The 17,497-nt window shown below is 44.5% G+C and overlaps 1 protein-coding gene across 2 annotated transcripts in view; it reads left to right on the plus strand.

Moving 5' to 3' along the window:
• The first annotated feature begins 219 nt into the window (after positions 1 to 219).
• The window catches only part of ZHX3 (zinc fingers and homeoboxes 3), a 130,705-nt gene continuing 113,427 nt past the window's right edge, over positions 220 to 17,497 (plus strand). Inside the window, exons 1-2 of one of the 2 annotated variants that reach the window (XM_087445268.1) lie at positions 220 to 306; positions 12,415 to 12,494. The gene's annotated coding sequence lies outside the window, so the exon portion shown is untranslated. The remainder of the gene's footprint in view (positions 307 to 12,414; positions 12,495 to 17,497) is intronic. The other variant, XM_087445269.1, reaches the window with a different exon arrangement.

The raw sequence follows: 17,497 nt of genomic DNA on the forward strand, positions 1-17,497 counted from the left end.
GAGCCAAGGGCTGTCTCCGCTGGACCCAATCCGTCCAGGCTCTACCCCCCGAAAAGACCCCGCCCCCGCCCAGTCCTTACGCCCAATGGCGCCCTTTCACAGATAGAGGCGGGGTGGAGCCGGGCTTCAGGCTCCGCCCACTCCGGCTCCGCCCCGCCCCGGCCCGGAGCCCTGGAGCTGCTAGATGGAATGTCTGAGTGGCCCACCACCAGCCCCACCTGCGGAAGCAGCGGAAATGCGGGGACTTTCGAATCGAGCCGACCTAGGCCCTCTTGGCTTTGCTTCCAGCTGGCTGTGTGACCTTGGGTAAGTTCCTTCCACAATCTGAGCCTGTTTTCTGCTTTGTCAAAGGGGATAGCCACCTTGCAGGATTTTCGAGATTACGTAAATGACTTTGTGAGGTGTCCCCTCCTCGGAGGCAGCTTCTCTGACCCTCCATCCCCCACCCCACCCCACAGACTGGACGGGACCCTGGTAATCATACGCTCACATAGCCCACAGTTGTAATTTCATATTTGCTTGGATGACTATTTTATTATTGTCTGCCTGTTTATTTGAATTTGAACTATGTAAGGGCAGGTCGCCCTTGAACCCCAGAGCCCAGTTCAGTGCCTGACATACAGCAGGAGCTCAATAAATGCCCTCTCCATTCCATCCATCCGACGCACTGGTGGAACGGCAGCAGGCTCAATACCGCCACTGGCCAGCAGAGGGCAGGCGGTGACCAGCCTTCTCGCCCAGCTGAGCATCCTTTCCGCCCGCAGGCGCCCCGCGAGGGGGGGCGGGGGGGGGGCAAGTGACCCCAGGTGCTCGCACTTTTGAAGGATAGGTCAGCCCGTCAGCCGCGGGCGAGGTTCCGGCCGCGGTTTTTCCCTTTGGATTTGTGGTTCACAGCCTGTCCTGTATCAAAGACCTCTCCAGCAACCTGTGAGGATGTATGGCCCCTGCAAAGATGTACTGAGAAGGATCAGGAGGTGAGGGAGTTTGTGGTAAAGAGGGAGGGCACGGAGCAAAGTCTTGGAGAGGTGGGGCAGGATGGCAGAGAGCCAGACTTAGAAAATACTGGGTGTGGGCCGGCCCCGTGGCTTAGTGGTTAACTGTGTGCTCTCGGCTACTGGTGGCCCAGGTAGGGATCCCTGGCGCGCACCGACGCACCGCTTCTCTGGCCATGCTGAGGCCGCATCCCACATACAGCAACTAGAAGGATGTGCAACCATGACATACAACTATCTACTGGGGCTTTGGAGAGAAAAAAAAAAAAAGGAGGAGGATTGGCAATAGATGTTAGCTCAGGGCCGGTCTTCCTCAGCAAAAAGAGGAGGATGAGTATGGATGTTAGCTCAGGGCTGATCTTCCTCACAAAAAAAAAAAAAAAGAAAATACTGGGCAGTAGGGAGTAAGAGGTGGCTGCCATTGTTCTGTGACCCAAGATGACAGGGCCTGGTAGGAACTTCAGTTATCCTTGCTTTTGCAAAAGTCATTTCATGTCAGTCCCGAACCCAGGCAGTGTCTGGCTGGTATCTCAGAAGAGCCCTGTTGGGAGCAGAGGTATCTTAAGGTGGCCAGAGGGCAGTGCCATGCCACCAACATGTCTGTGGAAGCATTATATATAATAGTGCAACACTGGAAACATCGGGAATTCCTCCTGGGAGCCTGGGAAGGAAGGAAGGAGAGGTCAGAGGTTGCAACTACAGATGTCACAGTCACTCTACCCCTTTGAGCCTCGATTTCCTCATCTGCAAAATGAAGATAAAACCTACCTTGCAGGATTGTATTGGGAGGATTCAACAGGATAAACTAAATCAGTGGTTCTCAAACTTGGCTGCACAATGGAATCACCATGCCCTCGGCAAATACTGATGCCTGGCGTACTGCGATTTTAAAAAACTCTCCAGGTGACTGTAATGTGCAGCCAAGACTGAGAACTACTGAGCTAAATAAAATGCTGAACACAGCACAGGACACACACAAGGAATTGAATAATATCTATCACGTATTTTTTTAAGATGGAGCACAAATTGTTTTCATTGTTTCTTAAACAATGAAAAAAAAGTTGGTATAAAGGTTGTTGCAAAAATTGGATTTCTGACAGGCTTGTTTCCAGAACTATGAATCATCTGGGATTTGGTGATTATGGGGGTGGGGGAGACAGAGGCAGCGTCTGCTGGTATGACTTGTCCTAACACCCAGCTGAGCTGAACAAGTCAGGGACCAACCTTGATCTAGCTTGCCGTCTACACCACCATCTCCAAGGCATCCTTTGAGTGTGTACATAGCATGGGTGCTTGTGTTTGCCTATTTCTAGGGTTATGGATAGAGGCTATTTTCTCCTCTCCTTGGGTACACTCACCGGGTGGGCCTATACCATGGTGGGCCACTCTTTGTTTCTTGAGTAACCCACGAGTGCAGGCGGCACTTTCTTCTTTATGGAACTTGGTAGCCTTATGTGCTTCGTTAAGTCACAGACCCAGTGATTATTTACCATGCCCTGCTACTTCTTGCTGAGTGAACCTGGCATGAGGGGAGGACCCGCTCACCCTGGCCTGTAGCTGTGACCACTTGTCATGGTAGCAAGAATGACCGCAGGAGCAGCTCCTCAGCCACCTGTGGTGGCCTCATTGAAGGAGGGAAGGGAGGCAGAGGAACCTGCAGCTGGCTCGCTCCAGCATGCAGCCTTGGGGGTTGGGGAGCAGGCAGCTGATGTCCCTCTAGGATTTTCAGATTTAGCAAATAAAAATAAAAGATGCCCCGTTAAATTAGAACTTCAGATAAATAACAAAAGTTTTTTTAGTATAAGTCCCATGCAGTATTTGGAACATACTTATACTGAAAAATTATTCACGGTTTATCTGAAATTCAAAATTTAACTGCATATCCTTTACTTTTATAAATCTGGCAACCCTGTGCCTGGCCAAACAGCCAAAGAGAACCCAGCACGTGGGAGCTCCTGCCTGCAACGGCCTCCTGCCCGGCGTTGCCACATTCAGCTTCCACCTGTCACTGCCCTGCTCCAGAACCGTGTGTGGCTCCCAGCTGCTTCCACAGTGCAACTTGGACTCCCTGGCTGCTGTGCTGGGCCTTACTCTTCTGCCAGCCCAGCTGCTCTGCTTGGGCTCTTTCCCACCTCTGCTCCTGCTGTCCCTGCTTGGCATGTCTCCTACCCACTCCCAGTAACAATTGCAAACACTTATTGAGCACCTACTGGTGCAGGCACCACACTGAATTCTTCGTTTGCATTGTCTCATTGGAGTCTCACAAAACCTAGTAGGGTAGGGACAGTAGTTACCCTATTTTATCAATGAAGAAACCGATGCTCTAAGACCAGTGATTCTTAAAGTGTGGTCCCTGGGCCAGCAGCAGCAGCAGCACCTGGGAACTTGTTAGAAATGCAAACTCTCAGGCCCTGCCCTACCTCAGACCTACTGAATGAGAAACTCTGGGGGTGGGGCCTAGCCATCTGTATTTTAATAAGCCCCCTTCCCGACCAGGTGATTCTGATGCATGCTGTCTAAGAGATGAAGTGACGGCAGGAGTCTGCTATCTAGGCAGAGGTATAGAGGACCTCCAGGCAGCGTGTTTATGATCTTGCTGAGCACCATGCCTGGGCCAGGCACTGGAGATGCTGCAGCGACCCCACAGCCTTGGGGCGGAGAGGGTTCGGGGAAGAAAGGGAGGAAGAACAGAAAGAAGGAGAATGGGCAGGCAGTCAGGATGTTGCCATGTAAGACGAGGAGGGCTGAAGTGGGCCAAGCCCAGGAACCCATAGCAGGATGGGAGGGGTCAAGAAAAGCTTTCCTGAGTAGATATCTAAGCCTGAAAAATAAGTTGGAATTGGTTAGATACAGAAGGGTGGGGAACAGTGTTCCAGGTGTGGGGAGTAGTTTGTACAAAGGCCCTGCAGAACTACCTAGGGGTTGTTCAGTCTTGAAGATGGAAGGTGAGGCGAGGGGAATGGGCACGGGGTAGGAATCCGATTGTGCAGGGTGATCCTCCGTCCTCAGAGCAAAGGAAGGAACTTTAATGGGTACCAAGAAAAAGCCTTCTGGCTTCCAGGTGGAGCAGACACTAGGGAAGGTAGTGTGTGTGTGTGTGTGTGTGTGTGTGTGTGTGTGTGTGTGTTGGGGTCGGGGGAGCCCGAGATGAGACTTAGGGGGTGCCAGGCCTTCCCCTGCCCCTAGATCCAGGCTGCTTCTGCCCTCCAAGGCATCTGCAGGGACTCAACACCCAATTGCAGCGTTGGGTAGGTGCGTGGTTCCAAGGCCCGCTCTTTCCGGGACTCAGAGGCGGGGCTCTGAGATCGCTTAGCAGCCTCCGCCCCACCCTCGGCCCGGCCCCGCCCACCCACCAGTCCCGCCCCCCGCCGCGGGCCCCGCCCCCCGCTGCCGGCTGAAAGAAGCCAGGCTGTGGGCTGCTGGCCTGGGTTGCTCTTTTCTTCCATGTTCCCTTTCCCTGCTGATGTAGCTAAGGCTACGCGGCCGCTGGGACCTCTTCTCCCAGCCTTTCGGGACGGGTCCTGGATATGGTCGGGGATCCCTAGGCTGGAGGGCAGAAGACTTCTGCGGCTATCCCCTACTCCTGCCAACAAAGCCTTTGGTGCCAGTCAAGGACTGACCCGGCCTGGCCAGGTTGCTTGGCAGTGTGGGCTGTGGCTGGGCAGTTCCCGGCTCCAACTGTCCTTCCCGGAAAAACGTCAGTCTGGCTGAACCCTGGGAACCCGTTTGCGATTTCTAGCTTAGGGAAGAATACTGAAAGATCATTAACCACTGTATGAAGTGGAGCTTTCTGTGTGTCCTAAAATCCCTGCGGACTTACCAGCTGCCCCATGGGCTTGACCTTCAGAAAGAGAACCTCCTATTTTTCCTCTTTTTATTTGGGTATACCTTCTGCCTCTCATCCTCCACCTGGCATCCAGGACCATGTCTCATTATGCTTCACAATTCAAGGAGGGTCTATTGTGGTGCCCTCTACTTAAATAGATGTTCAAAAATATTGTTTAGGGAAGATCAGTTTATGCTGGGCCTGAATTATGTATAGATGGAGTATATATGGGAGGGGCAATGGCAGTCAAAGTGGGTGCAAGTGGTGAGTGAAGGCATGGATGCTGGAGAGAGAAAGTGAGTGCAAAGAGATAGCCTATCTGGCCTTGAATATGGGACAAAACCATGGGCATTCAGGAGCCAAGATGGTTGTTGAGCAGAAAAGTGACACAGTATTGCTGGTCGCTGTACTAGATCCTTTGTAAATGTTGTATGCACTGTCCTGCCCACATTGTTCTCTGTACATGCATAGTTCTTCCCTTCGTCTGTCCATATAGTTAATGCCAATTCATTTTTTAGATCCCAGCTCCACTGTTACTTCCTCAGGGAAGCCTTCAGTGACAGCCTCCAGGATGACTCCCTGTATCCCTGCGTCCTGGTGTTCTTGATTTTGTGTAATCCCTTCTGATCGAGCATGGGTGGGACCTGTGACTTGCTTTAAACCAATAGAATATGGCAAAGGTGTGGGATGTCACTCCCATGATGATGTTACATCATATGTAACATAACAAGAGTCTTGCTAGCAGACTAGCTATGGAGACTCTCCTCGCTGACTTGATGAAGTAAACAGCCATGTTGAGGAAGCCCACATGGCAAGGAGCTATGAGTGGTCTCTAGAAGCTGAGGCAGCCTCCAGCAAGCAGCCAGAGTCCTCAGTCCTCCAGTCGGAAGGAAATGAATCCAGCCAACAACCTGAGGGAGCTTGGAAGTGATTCTTCCCAAGTTGAGCCTCCAGATGAGGATGCAGCCTGGTTGTCAGCTTGACCACAGCCTTGTGAGTCCCAAAGCAGAAGACCCAGCTAAGCTGTGCCCAGACTCCTAACTCACAGAAACTGTGAGATAATAAGTATATGTTGTTCAAAGCCTCTAAGTTTGTAGCAATTTGTTACACAGAAATAGCTAACTAATACATCTTCTGGCTAGGTTAATTCTCCCTTACATGGCCTGTCACATGTGTCTTTTCATCTTAGTGTTTTATGTGAGACTTTATTTATATATACCAATTGATGAATGCTATGTCTTCATGAGGGCACTTTTTGCTCATTGCTGTATCCCCAGAGCCTCACTTGGTGCTTGGTACACAGAAGAAGACCCACAATAAGTTTTTAGTTGCATGTGTTAGTGAGTGAATGCCCTTATTTAATCTTCATAACAACCTGGTGAAATAGGAACCATTGTTACAAATGAAGAAAAGGAAACCAATTATTAACTTATACTTAAAAGTATACTGAACAGGGCTGGCCCCGTGGCTTAGCGGTTAAGTGCGCGCGCTCCGCTACTGGCGGCCGGGGTTCGGATCCCGGGGGCGCACCGACGCACCGCTTCTCCGGCCATGCTGAGGCCGCGTCCCACATACAGCAACTAGAAGGATGTGCAGCTCTGACATACAACTATCTACTGGGGCTTTGGGGGAGAAAGGAGGAGGATTGACAATAGATGTTAGTGCAGAGCCGGTCTTCCTTAGCAAAAAGAGGAGGATTAGCATGGATGTTAGCTCGGGGCTGATCTTCCTCACAAAAAAAAAAAAGTATACTGAACAGAATCTTGTGTTTAATACAATTTTGGTCATGCATGTCACTCTATCCTAATTTTGAGTGTGACCCAAGAATAATTTAAATGATTTGGGAGCAGGGTGTAGATTGCATGATTGCATGGTATGATATCCTGCATGTAGCACTGTATTTTCCAAAAAGCACAACTATCCAAAAATAATTCCAGGCTCCTTTGGTTTTCCCAAAGGCTTCTCTTAACCCTTACTTAAACCATTCTTCTGAAACTCCTGCCCTGTCATTGTCCCTTTTAAACATCGCCGGACCCACATCTGCCAATGCTTTGTGTGATTCCAGCTGTTCTTCAACATCACTCTCATTGACTTCATAAAATTCTACATTTTTGGCGAGACTTGCAGTTTCATTTTGTGCTCCACTTGCAAGGCACTCTCAGAGATCAATGCCATCTGACAGCGGGATGCTGTTAAAACCAAAGTCAGTTCTGGTTAGATCTCTGCTCGGAACCCTCCAATGGCTCCCAGCCTTACACCTCTCATCTCTCCGCCCTCCTCTCCCACTCCTCTCCCCCTGACTCACTCTACAGCCACAACATTCACCTCCTCATGGATCCTCAAGCACGCCAGGCACACTCCCTGCTTTGCCCTGGTGGTTTCCTCTGCCCAGAATGCTCTTTCCCCAGGCACCCAAATGCCTCACTCCCTCACCCACCTGAAGACTACTCAGATGTCACTTTTCTACCCTAACCCTCCCATCTGCCTTTCCCTGTTCTAATCTTTTAGAACCTTCTCACATGCTATATAAGTTACTTATTTATGATATTTGGTGTTTGTCTATCTCCCCCCATGGGAATGTAGGCCCTGTGAGGACAAGACATTTGATCCATCTTCACTGATATATCCCAAGTACTGTGTGGCACATAGTAGGTCTCCAGTAAAGATTAGTGAGTAAACGTCCTTATCTGATGGTCTCGCCTCTACCTTACTCCTGGCCTGTCTTCCTCTGGCCTCTCTCTAGTACTCTGGACCCTGCCCAGGTGATATGACTTGTTCCTGGTATCTGCCTGACTCCGTAGGGCCTTCCCAGGGTGCCAGTGTTTGGACCTTGCTGTGTCCCTGCCAAGTCTCCAGCTGGTGTGAAATACTAAATTCTAGCATTTTTTTTTTTTCTTTTTAAGAGTTAAAGAGGAAGGAGTAAGGAGAAAGAAGGGAGATGATGAGGGAAGCAATGGGCAGAGTGGACAGGGTGGAGGGAGAAGATAGTCACAGATTTTCCTCGGGTCACCACCCAGTCAGCTTTCCAAGCGTCCCGGAGGAGCAGCCAGCAGTGTGTGACAGCTGTGTGCCACATATCCTGAGCTGTGTGCCACGTGGCAGAAGCAGTCCTGTTGAGTCATGGGACTCATAGCCACACTGCTTTATAGAGTGTGGTGTGTGGAGTATTTTTGTTTTTTACAGCCCATCTGCTCGTGTAATGACTTCCTTCCCTCGGCCTTGTTCACTGAGATGTCCCTGAGCGACCAGCTGAGTCACCACATTCCTTGCAGCTTAAAACACTGGCCCAAGCACCAAGGCTCAGTTCCTTCGTGTAGGTGGGACCTCAGAAGACTGCCAGGAAAGACAGGCTATAGAACTTCCATCTCTAACCTGCATCCTTCCCCCAAAACATGATTAAAAACCAAGTACAACTAGAGAAGAAATTCCATCTATTAAGCACTAGGGAATGGCCGCAGCCATGTGCCACAGCCTGGAGAATTATTTGTCAGCAACCATGAAGTCAATACCAAATTGAAGGGGGGCACCAGGAACTGATGTCCAGGCCCTCTGTCCCGTTGCAGCGTGAAGGGTCAGAAACCCAGGGGAAGAGACTGGGCACGCTCATGCTCAGCTGGCAGGAGTGGAAACTTGCTCAGACCTTCTGTAAAATAAGCAAGTAGTTCTCAGTAAAGTGAAGTATGCGTAGGGCATGTGCTTCAGCAGTCTTGCTCCCTGAAATGTACTTTGAAGAAAGTTTATTCAGATACATAAGAAGACAAGGAAGAGGTTATTGATGATAGCACTGTTCACGGCTTAGGTGAACGGGAGGCAAGGGAAGTACTGAAGGAATGAGTTAGTAAACTGTGGTGGACGAGTACCTTATGTACCTGAGCAAACTTTCTTCAAAACATACTTTGAGAAATGAGATTGTTGAATTCCCTGCCCTGTGCTTACTTAATTTTGTGGAGAACTACCTGCTTATTTTATAGCTTATTTCTACACAGCAGTAAGAAGCTACAGATTAGACATACACACAACAGCATGGATGAAACTTACAGTGTTAAGTGGAGAAAACAGTAAAAGAAATTTAAAGCACAATACTCGGGCCGGCCCCGTGGCTTAGTGGTTAAGTGCATGCACTCCGCTACTGGCGGCCCAGGTTGGGATCCCGGGCGCGCACCCACGCACCGCTTCTCCGGCCATGCTGAGGCCGCGTCCCACATACAGCAACTAGAAGGATGTGCAACTATGACATATAACTATCTACTGGGGATTTGGGGGGAAAAAAAAAGGAGGAGGATTGGCAATAGATGTTAGCTCAGAGCCGGTCTTCCTCAGCAAAAAGAGGAGGATTAGCATGGATGTTAGCTCAGGATGGTCTTCCTCACCAAAAAAATAAAAAATAAAGCACAATACTCTTCCAGTTTTATTGAGGTATGACTGACGTACAATAAACCACACAAATTTAAAGTGTACATTTGAGTTTTGACATATGTAGATATCCATGAAACCATCACCACAATCAAGATAATGAATATATCCATCACCTCCCAAAGTATGAAGTAGTTCTATATGTATTAAAATGGACAGATATTTAGCACCTATTGTTAAAGTTAAAAAAAAGTTCAACAGTATATATAATGTAATCCTATAGTTATAGTAACAAAATATGTTTAGATACCCTGAAAAACCTGGAAGAGCGTATACCAAACTTAATTACGTTTGTTGTTGGGAATCTTGTGAAAACTGCGTGGCCCCATTTTGCTAATGTGCCTTGTGCCTCAGATATTGCCCATGCCTATTGTCTCATATTACAGTCTCCATGATGAAGGTTTAGCACACTAGACGTTTGTCATTATGGCCCCCTAAGTTTGAGTGACTTCATTAAAATGTCACTGAGGTCGTCACAATGGACTCTAACAGAAGGGGTACCTGACTCTTGTCCTCCACCCTCACATCAGAAAGCTGTGTCAATAACTTCCTTCAACTCCCCTCCAGGACTGTTTTCTCTCATCATCCCTCCAAACAGGAGATATTCCAGCAGGAGGTTGATTGTGGCTGGTGACAAAAGAGTGATTCCCCAACTTGTTTTCAAATCCATCTTTTGTTACCACTCTGTGTATCTCATAAGCACAGGAGTGGCAGAAGATTGTGGGGGCAGGGGCACGTTTAGTTTTGTCTGGTTATGGGTTTTATATAAAGGCAGTGATTAAGTGTGTATTCTTTTGTGTCTGGCTTCTTTCACTCCACATTATTTATGAGTCTTCCATGTTGTTGCATGCAGCTGTAGTTCATTCACGTTTAGTGCCATATATAGCATTCTATTGAGTGAATATACCGTAATTTATTTATCCTTTCTACTACTGATTGACATTTGGATTGTTTCCAACTTGGGGCTATTGTAAATATTGCTACTATTAACATTCTTGTACATGTCTACTGCTCTACCTGGGCGTATGTTTCTCTTAGGCCTATACTTTGGAACAGAATTGTGGGGTTAGAGGTGTGCCTACGCTTAACTTGAAAAAATAATGGCAATTGTTTTCCAAAATGATTATACAAGTACTCTCCCTCCAGCAATGTATAAGAGCTAACAGTTCTCACCAGCAGTTGGTACTGTCAGACTTTGTACTTTTAGCCATCTGGTGGGTCTGTAGTAGTTGTTCACTGTGATTCATTTACTTGATTACTAATGAGGCTAAGCACCTTTCCTATGTTTATTGACCATTTGGATTTTCTTTGTCTGGAGAGCTTATTCTTGCCTAATTTTCTATTGGTCTGTGTTCGTTATTTATTTATAGTAGTTTTTTTGTATATTCTGAATATAAACCCTTTGTCAGTTATGTGCACTGCAAATCTTTCTTCTCTTTGGCTTCTCTTTCACTTTGTTAATGATGTTTCTTGATGAACAGAAGTTCTTAACTATAAAGAAGTCTAATTTGTCAATCTTTCCTTTGTGGTTAGTGTATTTTCTGTCTTGCTTAAGAAAACTTTTTCTACTTTGAGGTCATGAAGATATTATTGTATGTTATCTTCTAAAGCTTTATTGTTTTATCTTTCGTATTTAAGTCCATAATCCAACAGATTGGTTTGGTTGGTTGTTGAATAAATGAAGCTAAATTGGAATAACACATCCCATATATGCACCCATTCATTCAAGAAGTATTTATTGAGTATCTTTTGTGTGTCAGGCCATGTTTATTGTTTTACTTTTCATATTTAGGTCCATAATCCATCAGAAATTGGCTTTTGAGTATGATGTGAGATAGGGTTCCAATGTCATTTTTCCCATATGGTTATGGATATACAATTGACTCAACACTATTTACTCAAAAGATCATTTCCCTGCACTGTTGTGTAATGCTGTCTTTATCATTGATCTGTTTTGGGGGTCTCTCTAGTTTTTGTCTACTCTTGTGCAAATACCATACTGTCAATTATTAGAGCTTTATTGTAAGTCTTATTAGCTGATAGAGTAAATCCTCCCACCTTGGACTTCTTCAAGAGCACCCTAGCTGTTCTTGGCCTTCTGCAATTTCATATAAATTTTATATTAGAATCATCTTGTCAAGTTCCATATGAAAATCAACTGGGATTGCTTTGAAACTATAGACCACTTAGAGAGAATGATAGCTTTATAATATTGAGTCTTCCAATCTGTTAACATAGTATCTCTCTCCATTATTCATTTATTCTTTAATATATATTAATATGTTCATGGTTTCCTCCACTGAGGTCTTGCATGTCTTTTGTTAGATCCATTTATAGGTACTTGGTATTTTTTTGCTATTTCAAAATTATTTTGACTATTCTTTTTAAAAACTATTTTCTGACATTTGCTGGAATATAGAAATAAGGTTGATTTTGGTATGTTGATTTTGCAAGCATGAAGAGGGCCTTCGTCAGAACCTGACCATGGTGGCACCCTGATCTCAAACCAGCCTTCAGAATTGTGAGAAATAAATTTCTGTTGTTTGTAAGCTCCCCAGTCTGTGGTATTTTATTATAGCAGCCAGACTAAGATAGTCATTTATTAGTTCTAAAAGTTTGTTTGAGATTCCTTAGGATTTTCTATCTACGCAATCATGTCGTCTTTGAATAAAGATAGTTTTACTTTTTTCTTCCTTATTTTTATGACCTTTTTTTCTTTTTCTTGCCTTATCACACTGGGTAGGACATCTGGTAAAATGTGGATTAGAGGTGGTGATAGCTGATCTGTTCCTATCCTTAGGGAGGAGAATGTTCAATATTTTACCGTTAAGGATGATGTTAGTTCTAATTTTTTTTTCCTATATACCCTATATCAGATTGAGGAAGTTCTATTCATAGGTTGCTAAGAGTTTTATTGTGAATAGGTATTAAATTTTATCAAATGCTTTTTCAGCATCTATTTATATGATCAAATTATTTTTCTCTTTTATTCTGTTAATGTGGTTGGTTCATTTTCAAATGTTAAACCAATTTGCATTCCAGGGATAAACTCCACTTGGTTATGATTTATTATCCTTTTTATTTATTGCTGGATTTGATTTGCTAACATTTTGTTTAGGGCTGTTGCATTTATGGTCATTGAGAGAGACTGGTCTGTGATATTTTCTCTTGTCATCTTGACAGGTTTTGGTGGTAGGATTATGCTGACCTTATAAAATAAGTTGGGATGTGTTCCTTCTATTTTCTGAGAGAATTTGTATAAGGTAGGTATTATTTCTTATTTAAATGTTAGCTAGAATGTTTCCATTCTTTTATCTTTTTAACCTATATGTCTTTATATTAAAGTGAGTATCTTCTTCAACCTATAACTTGATGTCTTTCATGAGTTCTGGAAAATTCTCAGCCATTATCTTTTCAAATATTGCTTCTATCTCATGCTCTCTCTTTTATTCTTCTGGGACTCCGATTAAAATGTGTGTTAAACCTCACTGTATCCTCTGTGTCTCTTACTTTCTCCTATATTTTCTATCTTATTGTCTCTCCATACTTCATTCTGGGTGTTTTCTTCTTACCTCTAACGTCAGTGGATATTTACGTTGCTTCCACCTTTCCGCTATTGTGAATAATGCTCCTATGAACATGGGTGTATAATGTCTGTTCGAGTTCCTGCTTTCAGATCTTTTGGATGTATACCCAGAAGTAGAATTGCTGGATCATATGGTAATTCTATGTTTAATTTTTTGAGAAACCGTCATACTTTTTTCCACAACAGCTGCACTATTTTATATTCCCACCAATAGTCCACAGAGGTTCCAATTTCTCTACATCGACTCTAACACTTATTTTGTTTTTCTTTTCTTGTTTGGATAATAACCATTCTAATGGTTGTGAAGTGGTATCTCATGATTTTTATTTGTCTAAGCTTGGCTTTTATTTCCTTGAATGTGGTAAGCTTGGTTGTTTTCGATCTGTGTCTGATAATTTCCTCTATTTGGGGGTCCCATGAATCTGTTTCTTTGTTGTTTTATTCATTTTATCTTGTGGTGTCTTATCTCCTTATGTGTCTGGTTATATTTGATTGTGCATTAGGCCCTGTAGTGCATTTGAAAAAATTGTTTGTAGAAACAATTTTAAGGTTAGGATGATATAAACTTCTTCCAAAGAAATTTAAAAAAAATTTTTTGCTAGCCTCTTGGGAGTGTTAACAGCTAGCAAGATCCCTTTAATCTGTATTCAGAGCTTGACATTATCTAGACCACTCAGATGACTTGAAACCAGCCTGCATTTGTGAAAGGAATGGATCACTTACAGTTCACATCTTCACTTAAATGAAAGCTCCTCAGGACCCAAGATTAAAGTAAAGAGTATTCTTGGCTGAGGATATGAATGTCACACTCAGGAGTCTGGAGAAGGGATGGGTAGTTCTTGGATTGGTATTGGGTCAGGGGCAGCTTATTGAACCTTAGTGCTAGGAAGAGATGGGGCCCTAAGGAAGTAATTAAGGTTAAACAAGGTTATAAGTGTGGGGCTCTGATCCAGTAGGATTAGTGTCCTTATAAGAAGAGACACCAGAGAACTCACTCTCCCTCTCTCCCCATGCACACATACCAAGGAAAGGCCATATGAGGACATAGCAAGAAAGCGGCCATCTGCAAGCCACGAAGAGAGTCCTCACTAGAAACTGAATTGGTTGGAACCTTGATCTTGGACTTTGAGAACTGTGAGAAAATTAATTTCTGTTATTTAAGCCACCTGGTCTATGGCATTTTATTATGGCAGTCCAAGCAGACTAATACATCTAATTTAACCTCTGTTTTTCCCATTTAGATCTCACACCAATGATTTCTCTAAACATCTTTGGGCCAAAGCCTCCTATTTCTGGATCTCATGGTACCAGGCACCATGTAAGATTATATTTTTGATTATGTGACCAATGTCTACCTTACTTACTAGACTGTATGCTCCATGATGATCTCTGGTTTTATTTACTGCTGCATACCCAGACCTTAACACAGGGCGAGGTACACAGTAGGTGCACAATACACATTTATTGGGAAAGAGAGTTGTGAGTGGGGACAGATAATGCCTTGGACTAGGAGGGTTCATGGACACTCAAGCTCATCTCTGGCCCAGCAGAAACTGCATATTTATTTATTTATTTATTTTTAGGTGTACATCGTTATATTTTGCTTTCTGTATAGATTACATCATGTTCACCACCCAAAGACTAATTACAATCCATCACCACATACATGTGCCTAATCATCCCTTTCACCCTCCTCTCTCCCCACTTCCCCTCGGTAACCACCAGTCCAATCTCTGTCTCTATGTGATTGTTTGTTGTTGTTTTTATCTTCTACTTACGAGTGAGATCATATGGTATTTAACTTTCTCCCTCTGACTTATTTTGCTTAGCATAATACCCTCAAGGTCCATCCATGTTGTCACAAATGGCTGGATTTCATCGTTTCTTATGGCTGAGTAGTATTCCATTGTGTATATATACACCATATCTTCTTTATCCATTCATCCCTTTACGGGCACCTAGTTTGCTTTCAAGTCTTGGCTATTGTGAATAATGCTGCAATGAACATAGGGGTGCGTGTATCTTCATGAATTTGTGAGAAACTGCATATTTAGAAGCAAGATGTAACTCCAGGCCCCACCCTGTGATAGGACTGAGGCTGCTGCCTATCATACCCTGGCTCTGGTCCTAGGCTGGCTTGGCCTAGCTCTGTCCATGGAGGCAGCAGAACCCCAGCTGTGAGGGCTGGCAGAAGACCGGCTCTGACATCGGGCCTCACTATTGTATTTTTCTTCTTATAGTGTTCTCTTGAGGATGAAATCATGACTTTATAAATTACTGTTATAGACATAATTGGACTCCACCCCTTCCCCCTCCCCCCTGCAACATATACCAGTTCTTCTTTAATCCCAGAAACTTGTCCAGCTGGTAGTGGGGCCACTGGTGTATCAGACATGGTCCACTCAGGAGGCAGAAACCACATCAGTAATTTGAACAAGGAAAATTTAATATAAAGAATTACTAACTAGTGAAGGGTAGTTAGTGACCAAAAGGGCCAAAAGCAAACTGCCAAGAATATACATAGGAATAGCAAACGTAGGGAGCGGCTACTGTCTCTGGGGCTGAGTCAGAGAACCCAAGGAGAGAACAAACTTACAAGAGCCTCTCCTCCAACCCAAAACTGAGATTTAGACCTTGCTGGAGAGAGCAGGAAGTTGGCCCACTGGATGGTGGAGAAGAATGCTGGGTTGCCGCAGACAACAGGTCAGAAACTGGCCATCTGTGTGGCAGAAAAACTCACTGGAGGGTGAGCACCAGTGGGTCTTCCATAGACCACTGGCAACCATGTGTTGTAGGAGAAGAAGAGCAGACTGGAATCAGGAAGATTCTGAATCAGGAAGCCCTTTATGCTTCTATGCCTTGCAGTGTCCCTCCAACACTCTCTACTGACAGTGTTTTGTACCACTGGCAAAAGAAAAATGTTTACAGAATTCATCTCCAGTATCACAGAGCAAGGCAAAGGAGGGCAGATTTAGAGCTGAGGCAATAAGTTGGCATGACTGGATTCAGAACTTTTCTGGAAAAGACTGATGGGACTTCCTTTGTAACCTTTGAGTCCTTATAATGCATCAGACACCATGTTAATAGCAACACATGGATTATCTCATTCAATTCTCATAACACAGCGAGTAAGTGGGGGAGAGAGGATTCAAACCCAGCAGTTTTTAATTTAAATCCTACTTACTTACTTTATTAAACTACCTCCTGGATTCTTACACTCCAGACTTTATAAAGGCAACATAAGGATTAATGGAGAGTGATAGAACCTTCTCTATGAAATAAACTATGTACTAGTGATTAATCTAAGGGGTCTGTCACTATCCTAGTCCTATAGGATTCTTCTTCTTCTGATCCTTCTGGTTCTCAGCCAGTTACTGTTCCTTCTCTGTGCTCTGCCTGCACTGTGACACCTCATTCTTGAAAAGGTGCTGGTATACAAATCACGTAGAATTTTCAGCTTCTCTTCCTGCAATTGTTCAAAGCTCAGACTCCTTCCCACCTGTGATTCTTTCTTGATGGCTGCCACTCAGAGCTGTGCAGAATAGCCATAATTGGAATGCTTGTGGTTTCAAGTAATAGAAAATCCAACTCAAATTAGAATCAACAACAAAGAGAATTTATTGATTTACATAACTTTATTTGGTACAGTGGGATTCAGGTAAGCCTTGAACTTACCTGTTCAAGTACTCCAACTTTGTTTCTCTTAAGTTCTTTCTGCTTTTCCCTATTCCATGTGTGGGCTTCATCTTTAGGCTGGCTCTCCTCATGGTCACAAAATAGCTGCCAGCAGCAAATGGTTCCTCACTGACATCCAGGGAGGCAGTGAGGGTTTTATCCAATTATTGTGGTGAGGTGAATATTGGGTACTGATAGATCTTGGCCTGGGTAATAGGTCTATCCCTGAAGCAATCAATACAAGGTAGATGAGATTACTTCAATTGGCTTAGAACAGTCAGGGTCCACATCCACATGTGGGAGATGGGGTCCATCCCACCCAAATTGCCTCAGTGCTGTACAGTGGGGAGTGGGATAGACTGGATGCTAGGAAGATACATCTGTCAAGATAGGCTATTTTTTCCTATGGTAACAAACAAGCCCCAATCTTGTTTTTTAACAGCAAAGGTTTATTTCTTGCTCATACTACATGTCCACTGTGGTCACTCAGGGGCACTATTTTATGTTTACTCACTCCAGGACCCACACTGATAGAGCTATCACCATCTCAAGCATTGTCTATTGTTGTTGCTAAGGGAAAGAGAATATAGAAAATTGCCTACTAGCTGTTAAAGTTTGGACTTAGGAGTGACGTACTTCTACTCACACTTCATTGACCAAGCAAGTCACATGGCCACTCCCAACTCCAAGCTGTCAGGAAGGATAATCCTATCATGTGCCTTGGAAGCAAACCATAAATATTTGGTGTCTGGCATTAATGTCAACTACCACAGGAGGCCATCAGAATACCCACTACAGAGGGCTTATGGAGACCACCCCAGTTTTTGTTGGGAAAAGAGCAACTTCTTGTTTTGATTGTTACCTTAAAAAAGGCCTCCCTACTGTACAGAACTCAGGAACTCAATAATCACTTCCTGTGTCACTATCAAATGCCTCCCAGGTGTTTTGCCATTAAGTGGAATCAATGGTTCTGTGAGGGACTTCTGTTAAGGTATCTCCTCAACT

Source organism: Ceratotherium simum, chromosome 21 (assembly GCF_057802395.1).
Source record: "Ceratotherium simum simum isolate JZ-2026a chromosome 21, ASM5780239v1, whole genome shotgun sequence".
Taxonomy (NCBI): Eukaryota; Metazoa; Chordata; class Mammalia; order Perissodactyla; family Rhinocerotidae; genus Ceratotherium; species Ceratotherium simum.